Source organism: Bos javanicus, chromosome 16 (assembly GCF_032452875.1).
Source record: "Bos javanicus breed banteng chromosome 16, ARS-OSU_banteng_1.0, whole genome shotgun sequence".
In the NCBI taxonomy this organism is placed as follows: domain Eukaryota; kingdom Metazoa; phylum Chordata; class Mammalia; order Artiodactyla; family Bovidae; genus Bos; species Bos javanicus.
This window is the reverse complement of record NC_083883.1, coordinates 38,906,899-38,921,623: the sequence shown is the minus strand read 5'-3', so window position 1 is coordinate 38,921,623 and position 14,725 is coordinate 38,906,899.

Sequence of the window (14,725 nt, the reverse complement as noted above, 5' to 3'; positions counted from 1 at the left end):
CTGACTTTTTCCAATCCTGTGGCCACTGCTGAGATTTCCAAATTTGCTGGCATACTGAGTGCAGCACTTTCACGGCATCATCTTTTAAGATTTGAAATAGCTCAGCTGGAATTCTATCACCTCCACTAACTCTGTTTATGGTGATGCTTCCTAAGGCCCACTTGACTTTGCACTCCAGGATGTCTGGCTCTAGGTGAATGATCATACCATCGTGGTTACCTAGGTCATTAAGATCTTTTTTTATATTCTTCTGTATATTCTTGCCACCTCTTCTTAATATCTTCTGCTTCTGTTAAGTCCATACTATTTCTGTCCTTTATTTGTTTGGTTAGGTATGTATATATTTTACCTCCTTTAAAAGTTTTTATCTATTATGTTGAACACATCTATATCTGCCTTATTTTAGATTTTGCTCAACAGTAAATAGTAGTAACAAATTTCACATTTTTTTTCTTGCCTGCCTCAAAAGGGTGCTGTGAGGTAATGCGTATGTATACCAGTTGCAGAGATTATTACCTCCAGTCACATTTTCCTGCCATTCTTTCTTTTCTTGCTTTTCATCACTACAGATAAGAAGGAAGAATTTACATAATGGAATTTAGAAATCTGTTTTTTTTTTTTTAAGTCTAAAACAATGTATTATTTCAACACTTCGCTGATCATGAACCTATTACTTCAACACTTTAAGTTACTATTCACCTCTTCTATGCAAATTATACCTTTGCTTTTCTTAAACATGATGTCCAGTTCTGCATTTAATACACAAGAATCACTTCTCTCCAACATACATGATTTTAAATAGCTCCCCTTTTCTACTCATCTTTTTACTTTTTCCTCTTGCTGCAATTTTTCTTTTGAGCATATTCTTCTTCAAGCCAGAAGTCTGAATCATTTACCTGAATCTGAAGGGCAAAATTTAGTGACCTCTTTAATTTTCATTACTGTTGGCTATCTCAGTTTCCTTATTAAAATTATTATATGGGACTTCAGATATCCAATTATATGTAGCCAAATGGCATAAAGTAGGACTTTAACATTAACCTGTAATCATTACCAGATAGTCTATTATGTTCCATGTTGAGTTTAGTATCATGAAAAAAGATTTAAAAACATTGGAACTGTATTTCTTGATTCTGCCTCTTAAAAACTTTGAGCAAGTTATGTAGCCCCTTTGAGTCTAATATCTGAGTCTCAGCATCTGAAGGTACTGCTGAAAAAAATGTAACATAGTAAGGATCTACTCCTGGCAGATCCTTACTATATGCCTGGCAATAGTAAATACTCAACAAAAGTTCAAAATTTCCCCCTTTTTCTAATAGGTAGTAGCTAAAAGCAGACCAACAATGCTCTTTTCAAGAGCAACTAGAAAATCTGAAATACTTATATCTTCCTTACCCTGAATATCTAAGAGCTTCCAAGGCAACCAACACTTGAATATCGTCTTCCAGAGAAGAATACTTTTTGAAGTAAACCAAACTTTCTCCAAGCCTCCTTAATTGTTGGGTTGACTGCCACTTTCTGCCACATTTTGGAATAGAACAACAGACTTTTTTAAAAAGAGAAAAGAAAAAGTACCTGCTAAGAAGCAGATAATCCAGCAGAGCTTTATGCAATTGTATGAACATGAAGAAAGACAAATTAGAGTTTGGGGTTGTTGAGATTTCATAGAGAAGTGAGGCTGAGACAAATAAGACCAACATTAATACCATTTCCCCATCAGGATGTTGCTAACTATCTCCATAAGGCAAAAGGCTCAGTATAACATAATGAGAATAAAAAGCAGATTAGCAATTTTGTCAATCCAAAAGGGTCAGGAGACCAAAATTGAAATTCATGGCATATCAAGGAGGAGAATCCTCAGGAAACTCTTCAGGCTGTCTGTTAGGAAATATAGAAACCTACAACCTAAGAATGCAAGAAACTTAGGTGAAGATTGAAACTTACAAAGATGGAGCTCAGTCCTGGATTAAATTGAGCTGCTGTTCCTCTTTCTTGCCTTCTAAAATAGGTTGAATACTCTCTGGAGGAATATAACATCCAGAGTCACTATTGTTTTCATACAAAATGGCCAGCATTTGGGAAAAAAAGCTATATTAGGAAATAATACCAAGAGAAAAAATACACAGCAGAAACAAGGTGTCCTCAAATATGGGAGGTAGCAGACACAGATTTAAAATAGCAATAATTAATATAATCAAAGTAATTATATTTTAATAGGCTAGGAATTCTGCCCCTGAAACTGTAAGAATCAAATGGAATTTATAGAACTAAAAAATACAACGAGTGAACTTAAACAATTGCTGCTGCTGCTAAGTCGTTTCAGTCGTGTCCGACTCTGCGCGACCCCATAGACGGCAGCCCACCAGGCTCCCCCATCCCTGGGATTCTCCAGGCAAGAACACTGGAGTGGGTTGCCATTTCCTTCTCCAATGCATGAAAGTGAAAAGTGAAAGTGAAGTCGCTCAGTCAAGTCCGACCCTTAGTGACCCCATGGACTAGATGGGTTTAATTAGATGTTTAACACGGTTTGAGAGAATTAGTGAGCTGAAAAATAGATCAGAAGAAAATAACCAGTCTGAAGTGTGGAGAAAAGAAATAACAAGAAGTAGAATTCTAGGGAGTTGGAGGAATAGAAAGCACCAGAAAACTGTCTTTCTACTGTGACAACAATTTTGCTGGCAGAATCTGTCTTATGTAATTAAATTAAAACTCTGGAATATATTGAAGGCTTGCAACTTTCAGTGGAAAGCATGGACAGTAAATTGAGGTTAACGAGTCAATTTTAGCTCTTAGCACAGTAGTAACTACCCATCTCCTAGCCTCAGCCTCACGGAAGGCAACTATACACACATTGCTGCAGCAGCTAGACACAGCTTGTGGAAGCAGGGGTAGGCAAAAAGTCCCTACTCTCCAAATATCAGGAAATAGTGCTGTAATTGTTGATCACTGATTGTGATCATAGAGGTGCAAAAAGAAGGGTGGCAACTGTTGTATTTCCCCCATTTTCAAGCTCTTTCCCTCAAGCTGAAGTGATTTCTAAGGGACCTAAATGGCCAGAGCGCTCTCTCCTTACTTTGTTTTTCTCTTTTTTTTTTTTTCCCCCTTTTGGGAGACAGACACTAAAGCTTAAGGCATTCAAAAGCAACTGCACATACAGAGGAAAATGAGAAAATGGCCATGCATGGGAAAGGTAAACGCTTAGAAAAAACCTGAGAAGATTTTAAGTTTACACTTCAGGCTGATCCTTGGAACAGAGAGAAAGAAAACATAAACATAAAACAAGAAAGAAAGAAAGAAAAACAGCAAACCCTGGGGAAAGGAGAGAATCTGATTTTCAGAGTTTTCACATTATTAGATTCAAACATCAAGTTTTCAACAAAAAATGTTGTAAGACAAACAAAGCAGCAAAAAAGTATTGCCTATTAAAGATAAATAATTGTTCCTTTAAAATACCTGTTGGAAGAAATACAGGGTGAAGAAATTAAAAACTACTGTTTTAAAGATGCTCAAGAAGCTGATATGTAAACAAATTGAAAATACCAGTAAAGAGATAGAAAATATAAAAAGAAACCAAAAAGAAATCCCAGAGCTGAAAAGTACAATAACTGAAATGAAAAATTCACTAGAAGAATTCAAAGGCATACTTGAACAGGCAGAAACACCATCAAACTTGAATATAGAACAATGGAAATTACTAAAAGTGAGGAATAGAAAGAAAAAAGATGAAAGAAAAATTGAGCATAGCCTAAGTGACACCATCAAACAGACCACTTATTCAGTGCAAGAGTCCCAGAAAGAGAAGAGAAAGAAAGTAGGCAGAGAGGGTATTTGAAGAAATAATGTCAGAAAACATTCCAAATTTGATGAAAGACATGAATATAAATATCTAAGAAGTTCAACAAACTCCAAGTAAGATGAACTCAAAGAGATCCACACCAAGACACATTATAATAACATTTTTGAAAATCAAAGATTAATGGAGGATCTTGAAAGCAGCAAGAAGCAGTTCATCACATACAAGGGATACTCAATAAGATCATCAGATTTTTTTCGTAAGAAACTTTGGGGGCCAGGAGCCAATATATTCAAAGTGCTCAAAGGGAAAAATGAACTGTCGACTGAGAATCCTATGTACAGCAAAACTGTCCTTCACAGTGAGGGAGAAATTAAAACATTCCTAGATAAATAAAAATTGAGAGACGTCGTTACCATTGGAACTTCCCTGTTAAATGCGCAAAGGAAAGGTAAAATGAAAGGAAATCAGACAATAAATTGAAGCCATCTGAAGAAATAAAAATCTCAATAGTTAAATACATGGCAGCTACAAAAGGTAATATTATCATACAATGATTTGTAACTCCACTCTCTATTACACATGATTTAAGAGACTAATACATTTTTAATTATTGTCTAAAAGTTAGTATTATTGTACTTTTAGTTTGTAAATCTACATGTTGTCATATCCATGATTTAAAAGACTAATGCATTTTCTAGAAAGAATTATTAATTTAGGTCTTAGAGCACACAATATGAACAGTAAATTTGTGATGTCAGCAACTGGAACAGATAGTGACAGAGCTGTGAAGAGTTTAGTCCTAGATTAAATTGAGCTGATTTTCCTCTTTCTTTCCTTCTAAAATAGGTTGAATCCTCTCTAGAGGATTCAATTTTTCGTGTGTTATCAGAGTTAAGTTGGTATAAATTCAAATTTAAGTGTTATAATCTTAGGATGTTAAATACAATCACCATGGTCACCACAAAGAACATAGCCATTGAATATACAAAAGGAAATGAGAAAGAAATTTAAATGTTTCACTACAAAAAATCAAATAACCATAAAAGAAGACACTAATGCAGGAAAGAAGAACAAAAGAGCTGTAAGGAATACAGAAAACAAATAGCAAAGTGACAGAAGTAAGCCTCTACTTATCAGCAACTACTTTAAATGTAAATATATTAAATACTCTAATCAGAAGACACAGACTGACAGAAAGGATAAAACCACATGATCCAAACTATATGCCATCTTTAAAAGACTCACTTTCCTCAAAAATGCAAACATACTGAATGTGAAATAATGGAAAAAGATAGTCCATGCAAACAGTAATCAAAAGACAGCAAGAGTGGCTATACTAATATCAGAAAAAATAGACTTTAAATCAAAAATAAGTTGAAAGAAACAAAGAAGAACAGTATGTGCTGATAAAAGCTTCAGTACATCAAGAATATGTTATAATTATAAACATTTACATACTTAATTACAGACTCGCAAAATTTACGAAGCAAAATCTGACAGAATTGAAGGGGAAAACAGCTCTACAATAACAGGAGGAAACTTCAATACTCCCCTCTCAATAATAGGTAGAACATAAGAAAGGACATAGAGAACTTACCACAGTAAATCAGTGAGATCCGACAAACATACACAGAGCGCTCTACTTAACTATAACAGCATATGCATTCTCCTTAATTGTACCTGGGGCATTTTTCAGGTTAGTTTCAATAGATTTAAAAAGACAGATATGATTCAAATTATATTCTGTCACTACTACAGAATGAAATCAACAGTAGAAGTAAAACTTGAAAATTCACATATTTGTAGAAGTTAAATAATGCACTCTTAAACAAAGGATCAAAGACAAAATCACAGGAAGTTAAGTCTAACAAAGACAGTATAAGAAGAGAAAATAGACCAATATGTTTTATGAACATAAATAAAAATTCTCAGTAAATCCTAACAAATCAAATTCAGTAGCATATCAAAAGGATTGTACATGAGGACCAAGTGGGATTTATTACGGGAATGCAAGGAGATAGTTCAACATATGAAATATATACCCAAATAAATGTTTTTTTAAATTATTTTAAAAATATATAACAGTACTATTTATGACATACTCAAAGAGAAAATAACCCAAATACTCAACAATATCATGCATAAATAAATTATGTTATTGGGCTTTCCAGGTGACGCTAATGGTAACGAATCTGACTGTAATGCAGGAGATGCAAGAGACACGGGTTCAATCCCTGGGTCAGGAAGGTCCCCTAGAGGAAGGCATGGCAACCCACTCCAGTATTCGTGCCTGAAGAATCCCATGGACAGAGGAGCCTAGCGGGCTACAGTCCATAGCACAAAAATAGTCAGACACTACTGAAGCAACTTAGTACATATTTATATACTTAAATAGTATCTGCTGCTTCATGCAACAGTATGGATGGGTCTCACAAAGATAATGTTGATATAAAAATTCCAGACATAAAGAGCATTTATTTTTTGTTCCATTTATTTTTTTAAAAGTTGATTCCCTCCATGTTCCACTTCAAAAGCTGAAGATATCTCATATTATGTTTCTTGCAGAAACTGCCACTCATTTACCACGTGTCTTCCACAGAGAATTTCTGTAAGAGTAAGTAGAAGCATAAGAAAAAATGCTTTAAATATCACTTGGTCTAAGAAGCATTAATCATTTTCACAAACTGCCTTCTGATATTTAGCAGAACCTTAACTATGCTTTTATGTGTTCGATTAAATGATATAACAGGTTTATAGCACTGAAAACAGATGTCTAAAATATATAAGGACATGACAGTGTTCTCCTAACTACACAGGTGTTCATGGTGATCTCAACTTCATAACTTTGGAGCTGTAATAATAGTAATAATTGCTACTATTTTGTGAGTATTTACTGTATGCCAAACACCGTGCTAAGTGTTTTATAACCATTATCTCATTTAATCTCTGCAATAACCCTGGGAAGGAGGTTTTACTATCCCCTGTTTTAGATAAGGAAACTACCGTTAGGTAATTTTCCCAGGAGAGTTACCCAGCCATATTAGTATTTGGTTCTCTCTGACAGTCAGGCATGCGATCTTAACTACCTTGCAAAATGGTGTGTTGTGCTGGTGTGTATCAGTGATGTAAAGAAATGCCAGTTCAATGGTTTGAAACTGTAAATGTAAGATTTGGTATAGATTTAGCTTCAAAACTCCCTGTTTCCCTACCTTTAGCCCCCAGTTTATCCTCACTTGACTCTCTTGAGTCACTTTACTCTACAGTGGCAATTGAAAAATCTAGATATATCATGGGGAGGAACAGAATTTTAATCGTTTTGTTTGTCTCACCAAAGGGTTCCCATTCTCAAGTAGGGTACCATTGACTGTTTGAGACTCAGTCTTTGCTTTCTTTTTCTGGAGGTAGAGTAAAAAGAGAAGTTGTATCATAGCATTCAGGCATACTATTTTTCCTGGTTCATTAAGTTCAGTCACTTAGTCATGTCTGACTCTTTGCAACCCCATGGACTGCAGCATGCCAGGCCTCCCTGTCCATCGCCAACTCCCGGAGTTTACTCAAACTCATGTCCATTGAGTCAGTGATGCCATCCAACCATCTCCAAATGAGTCAGCTCTTTGCATCAGGTGGCCAAAGTGTTGGAGTTTCAGCTTCAACATCAGTCCTTCCAATGAACACCCAGGACTGATCCCCTTTAGGATGGACTGGTTGGATCTCCTTACAGTACAAGGGACTCTCAAGAGTCTTATCCAACACCACAGTTCAAAAGCATCAATTCTTTGGTGCTCAGTTTTCTTTACAGTCCAACTCTCACATCCATATATGACTACTGGAAAAACCATAGCTTTGACTAGATGGACCTTTGTTGGCAAAGTAATGTCTCTGCTTTTTAATAAGCTATCTAGCTTGATCATAACTTTTCTTCCAAAGGGCAAGCATCTTTAAATTTCATGACTGAAGTCACCACCTGCAGTGATTTTGGAGCCCCCCAAAATAAAGTCTGTCACTGTTACCACTGTTTCCCCATCTATTTGCCATGAAGTGATGGGACCAGATGCCATGAGACCAGATGCCATGATCTTAGTTTTCTGAATGTTGAGTTTTAAGCCAACTTTTTCACTCTCCTCTTTCACTTTCATCAAGAGGCTCTTTAGTTCCTCTTCACTTTCTGCTATAAGGGTGGTGTCATCTGCATATCTGAGGTTATTGATATTTCTCCTGGGAATCTTGATTCCAGTTTGTGCTTCATCCAGCCCAGAATTTCTCATAATGTACTCTACATATAAGTTAAATAGGCAAGCTGACAATATAGAGCCTTGACATACTCCTTTCCCCATTTGGAACCAGTCTGTTGTTCCATGTCCATTTCTAATTGTTGCTTCCTGACCTGCATACAGATTTCTCAGGAGGCAGGTCAGGTGGTCTGGTATTCCCATCTCTTGAAGAATTTTCCACAGTTTGTTGTAGTTTACCCAGTCAAAGGCTTTGGCATAGTCAATAAAGCACAAGTATATGATTTTCTGGAACTCTCTTGCTTTTTCAATGATCCATTGGATGTTGGTAATTTGATCTCTGGTTCCTCTGCCTTTTCTAAATCCAGCTTGAACATCTGGAAGTTTGTGGTGCACATGCTGTTGAAGCCTGGCTTGGAGAATTTTGAGCTTTACTTTACTAGCATGTGAGATGAGCGCCTTTGTGCAGTAGTTTGAGCATTCTTTGGCATAGCCTTTCTTTGGGATTGGAATGAAAACTGACCTTTTCCAGTCTTGTGGCCACTGCTGAGTTTTCCAAATTTGTTGGCTTATTGAATGCAGCACTTTCACAGCATCATCTTTTAAGATTTGGAATAGCTCAGCAGGAATGCCATCACCTCCACTAGCTTTGTTCATAATGATGCTTCCTAAGGCCCACTTGACTTCCCATTCCAGGATGTCTAGCTCTAGGTTGGTGATCATACCATCGTGATTATCTGGGTCATTAAGATCTTTTTTGTATAGTTCTTCTGCATATGCTTGCCACCTCTTCTTAATATCTTCTGCTTCTGTTAGGTCCATACCATTTCTGTCCTTTATTGTGCCCATCTTTGCATGAAAAGTTCTCTTGGTAACTCTGATTTTCTTGAAGAGATCTCTAGACTTTCCCATTCTATTGCTTTCCTCTATTTCTTTGCACTGATTGCTGAGGAAGGCTTTCTTTTCTCTCCTTGCTATTCTTTGGAACTCTGCATTCGAATGGATATATCTTTCCTTTCACTTCTCTTCTATTCACAGGTATTTGTAAGTTCTCCTCAGACAACTGTTTTGCCTTTTTGCATTTCTTTTCCTTGGGGATGGTCTTGATCCCTGCCTGCTGTACAATGTCATGAACTTCCATATATAGTTCTTCAAGCACTCTATCTGATCTAATCCCTTAAATCTATTTGTCACTTCCACTGTATAATCAATCATAAGGGATTTGATTTAGATCATACCCCAATGGTCTAGTGGTTTTCCCTACTTTCTTCAATTTAAGTCTGAATTTGGCAATAAGGAGTTCATGGTCTGTGCCACAGTCAGCTCTTAGTCTTGTTTTTGCTGACTGTATAGAGCTCCATCTTTGGCTGCAGAGAATATAATCAATCTGATTTCTTGGTAGAAAAATGGAAAAGAAAGGATTATAAAGTGTATGCTTGTATATCCTATAAATCCAAGGATACTTAGATTATTTTTCTCTGTATTCACACCCATTACCATTTTTGAAAGGTGCCATTTTTTACTTGCAGTGAAAGATGCCTTTGTCATATTGGCATCAGCATGTTCTTCAGCTGCCAGGAGCCAGATTCCTGTTCTTAGACCATTGGGAAGACTTGTTATCATGACTCTGCTCTTGAATTGTGTTGGAGAAATATATTCCTTCTAGAGATAATATCCTCTGTACTCATACAGGTTGAAGAAGTTCAGCTACTGCACCCTGCTGCAGCAAGAAGACTCATAAAAACCTTGAACCCATTACTCATGTAAGAGAACAAAGAGAGCTTTATTGAAGTTCAAATGAAAAGTATAAATAGTTTGTCAGACAGCACATGAAGTGAAGATTCCAACATTCTTTTTTTGCTTATGTTGCTTTTAATGGCATTTGAGATTAAAGGTCAAATATAATTCAATGCGGTAATCCTTGTGAGGCTTAATTTTCTATATTGGAAGGTTCGAAGTATTCATCTCTTCACCCAGAGCTTTCCTTCTCAACAGTCTGTCTTCATTGCACTTTTCATGTCTGTTTACCTCAGATCCTAACCAGCAAAATGTGTACTTTTAAAATGATTCCCCAGGCCTTTCTTCACTAGATACTCATTCATTCACTGATTCACTCACTTAACACATGCAAAGAATATAATCAATCTAATTTCTTGGTAGAAAAATGGAAAAGAAAGGATTATAAAATGTATGCTTATATATCCTATAAATCAAAGGATACTTAGATTATTTTTTCTCTATATTCACACCCATTGCCATTTTTGAAAGGTGCCATTTTTGAAAGCTGAGCCCACTGTACTCAGCTTCCTAGGATTAGGATCCTTTTGATAAGTGCTCTGAACACTGCACTGAAGATTTAAAAAAAAAAAAAAAAACAAACAAGCAAACAAACAGAAAACTCGGGTCTTTACACAATATACTCACTATCTAAAAGGGAAGGTAAACGTGTTTAGAAAATGATTTGTGTAGTAGAGTTGATGATTGAACACTTTATTTTTCAAATTAAAAAAAAGTAATTTCTTTCATTTCTAAAATGGATCTATTCCCCCAGTCCTTCATCCAGGATGGCCAAAATAAACTTAAATTCAGTAAGTAATGGTATCACAGACTCTTGGGGATTGAATAGTTTCCCAGAGATAATTCCTTATCCTTGAGGATTCTAATGTTCACTCTTTCAGCCTGCTTTCCATACCCCTGGCTTTCCCTTAAGATAGCTTCTGAGAATGTTAGGGGTTTCAAGTCTCACAAAGGCTGGAGAGAGAGAATCTAAGATCCACAAATAAGATCCATTGCCCATGAATAAATCCTGCATTGATTTCTAGGTCCTCTATGACAAAGCTGGTTGGGACTTATTTCCTCTCTCTCTCACAGGTTTTACTGTGCTTTTGTTTCTCTTAGCTGGTTAGGCCCCAGTACTCCACCCTAGCTCACTAAGCTCCAATGTGGCTCTTGTCTAGCATTGCATAACCCTCTCAGTTTCAGCCGGCTGTACTCAGCTTCCTAAGATTAGGATCCTTTTGATAAGAGCTCTGAATACTGTTGCAGCAATCCCATATAAGTCTAATGGCTTGATTGCTTTCCTTATGGCTCCTCCTCTTGCATACAAATTTCTGAATTTTTTCATACACTAAAGGAGATGATGGAGAATTTGCAGGGCTAGCTCAAGTCTTATAAACAGCCAACTCTTTCCATTGTTTTCTGGTTTTGTGTAGTTTGCTCTTTATTTTTGTTTTGATACAAGATAGTACCCTATGAGATCATCTCTTTTAAGAGTTGCAAATAGAAAGTAGGAGGAAAATCCCCTGGAGTTGGTGGGAAAATGGAGGAGGTGGGGCTTTGTGGGGAGAATGCCTAAGGAACTGAACTTCCTCCATGTCTCTTTAAATTTTTCTTCCCACAGTCTTTTATGCTGAAAGAAGTAAAATTTGTTCACTTTCCTATATGGAAAGGATGTATGTCTTCTGATTCTCTCTACCCATGGGAACTTGATGTTCAGGTCAGCCTGTCCTGCTTCTTGATATTTCAGAAGAGTAGAAAAAAAATTAGAGATTTATTTTCTCTTTCCACAGTGCTTGGCTTCTAAGAATCTTGTCATAAAAAATGACTCAAAAATGCCATTTTGGTAGTCAGTAGTTGAATATCAACTACTCTTTTTTTCCATTTCTATTTGCCATTTCCAGCAGATGGATATTTCCTAATAAACAGAAAGTTACATGGAAATAGAAAAGAAAGGTTTATATTTTAATGTTTATTACATATTATGTATATTTATCTGATGACATTTAAAATAAATTATATATTTGTAGTTTTATAACATGCAAGTACACAGTGTTTTAAAATACATTATCCCTTTTTAGACGCATAAGCTACAATGGAAACACCAAGAAGGAACACATAACTTTATAGATATTAGGGTCAAAGAACAAGATAATTAAATTGCTATAATTGGCTTTCTTTTGGAAAACTTAAGCAAGATATTCAATCAAATTTCTCATTATTATTATTTCTTAGGATTTTCACTGATAAATCATAAATTTTCCAAGGACAATGTCTAAAATGTAGAGTCTATTCCAATAAGCCACCCAGACCGAAGGAAAATCAGGTGGGGAGCTATCATACAGTTTATTAATTAAAAAAGAGACTTCAGAGGCTGTAGGATAATGTTGCTTTATCATCTTTAACATCAGTACAAATCAAATGGCTTCCCTTGTGGCTCAGCTAGTATAGAATTTGCCCACAGTGCAGGAGACCTTGGTTCAGTTCTCGGGTTGGGAAGATCCCCTGGAGAAGGAAAAGACTACCCACTGCAGTATTCTGGTCTGGAGCATGCCATGGACTGTATAGTCCACGGGGTCACAAAGAGTTGGACACAACTCAGCAACTTTCACAAAAAGTATTACTAACATTGAATACTTTGGAATATATTTGGAAGTGTACAATACATGCACAGGCCTAAGGAAGGATAATTCTGGTGGGACTTGGTGATCCATTAAGTCACTGATACCCTGTGCATCTCACCCTATGACCAGCTGACCCTATTCCCCCTTTCCCCATGTGAGCAGAAGCTCAGCTATACCATGCTGAAAGACGTTTGATTAATAAAGTTTAATGGTAGAACATCATTGCGTGAATACAGTCATGTTACAATTCTCAATTCTCTTTGATGCTGGGATAAAGCTAGCTAGTTTGAGTACCCAAAAGACACCTGCTGAAATTTATAGACACTTTGAAGGCAAACACAATGTTACCTGATATTATACCTTTTGAATTTAATTGCTTTTGTATCTCAGGCAGGAGTGAACTAACTTCTTAATGAGCATATAAGATTCTGTTAACAAGTCGGATATAAATCTTAGATCGTCAAAGACTGGCTTCTGTGACTGATTAAACAAAGAAGAGTTGAACTGATTGTGGTTATTACAATCAAGAGCCATTTATTACTACAGTTTATGACATAAAGAATACCACAGAAAGGAGAAATAAAATAGGTCTTTTCTGACCATAAGATAATAAAGCTCAAAATTTCCTTTTGAAAAGTATGAAAATAAATTACAATTAACAGAAAATTAAAATTTTAAATTTGTAAAAATATATTGCCCTAGGCATAACTAAAACTATAACTCTGAAATATTTAGAAAGTTATGTAGACCTCTGGTAAACATGGCATGCTAAGTAGGCAAACTCAAAACCAAGGAAAAAGAATCGTTAGGGTCACAAAGGAGGCCCTAAAGAAGTCCCATGAAAAATAACATCCAATGAGTTTTCCTCTCGTTTTTTGATCTTCCCTTTGCCCTAAATTTTCTGAATCGCACAGCTTTTTGAGTAAATGTGGGCTTGTTTTATACACCTACTATTTTCCTTCCTTAACATCACTTCTATCATTCCTTTCTCCATTGATTGGACCTCTGCATCAGTTTCCTAACTGGTTACTTTGTGGCTAATACCTCTCTACCCTGCCAAGAAAGAATGCAAATATGATCATATTTGTCTCTTTCAACATTACCCTGTGGTTCTGTATTGCCTACAAGACTGAGATTAAATACCTTAGTAAAGTGATGGCATGCACTTCGTTCCTTTAACTAATAAATTAACCTTACCTCCCACCCTTCTCTCCACATGTCAGAATCTATGCAATTTACTTACTTATAATGGTCATCACACTTACTTTGCTTAAGATTAGTTTTTGTTCATTCTTTAGGTGTCACTTTAAAAGTCACCTCTTACAAGAGCACTTCCTAGACTTTAAAGAATATTTCTGTTCCTCCTTGTGTTCCTTTCTCTGTATCTACCTTAGCTCTCACTTTTTTCCTTTATGAACACTTAAAATTTGTAATTTTATCTTTACTTACACAGTGATTTGTTTTGGGGGGGCCATGACTTATACCCCTTCATTTTTATATTTTATTTTTTAAATTAGAGGATAATTACTTTACAATATTGAGATGGTTTTTGCCATACATCAACTTGAATCCGCACTAGGTACACACATGTCCCCTCCTTCTTGAACCCCTTTCCCATCTCCCTCCCCTTCCCATTCCTCTAGGTTGTCACAGAGCACTGGCTTTGGATTCCCTGCATCATACATCAAACTCCCACTGGCTACCTATTTTACTTTAAAAATCTGCCTCCATCACTTATAAAGTAGGTTTCATGCATGCATAGACTGAACACATCTTGTTCACTCTTCTCAGAAATTTGTTTAATAAATGAGTATATGAATGAACCCTTATTCTAAATGGAGTTAGCTTCAGGAGTCTGAATGTATCAAGCTATTTTAACTTCTGCCTTCATATTTCAGTTTCCTCTGTCTGGAGCACTTGTTATTCTCTGAAATGACAAATGGGGATTTGGGGAGTATGTGATCATATTTCATGACTCAGCTCAAGCATTATAGAAAGCCTGGTAGAGTTATCTTTGGGCCCTTTTAAACCATAGTTCACCTTCTTATCACAAAATTGATCACATTCTATTACTTTTATTAGTTCACGTGTCTAGTTCCCCCTACTGGAATGTAAGCTCCCACTGGGCAGGGACTGTTCCTTATTTGTCCTCTATTCTACCAGAGTTTAGAAGCATACATCCTTTCATTAACTGGAGTAACTTTACCTCCAAGCCCCTTTCATATATCAGAACCTATGCCATTTGCTTATCTATAATGGTCATCACACCTACCTTGCTTCAGATTAGCTTTGCTCATCCT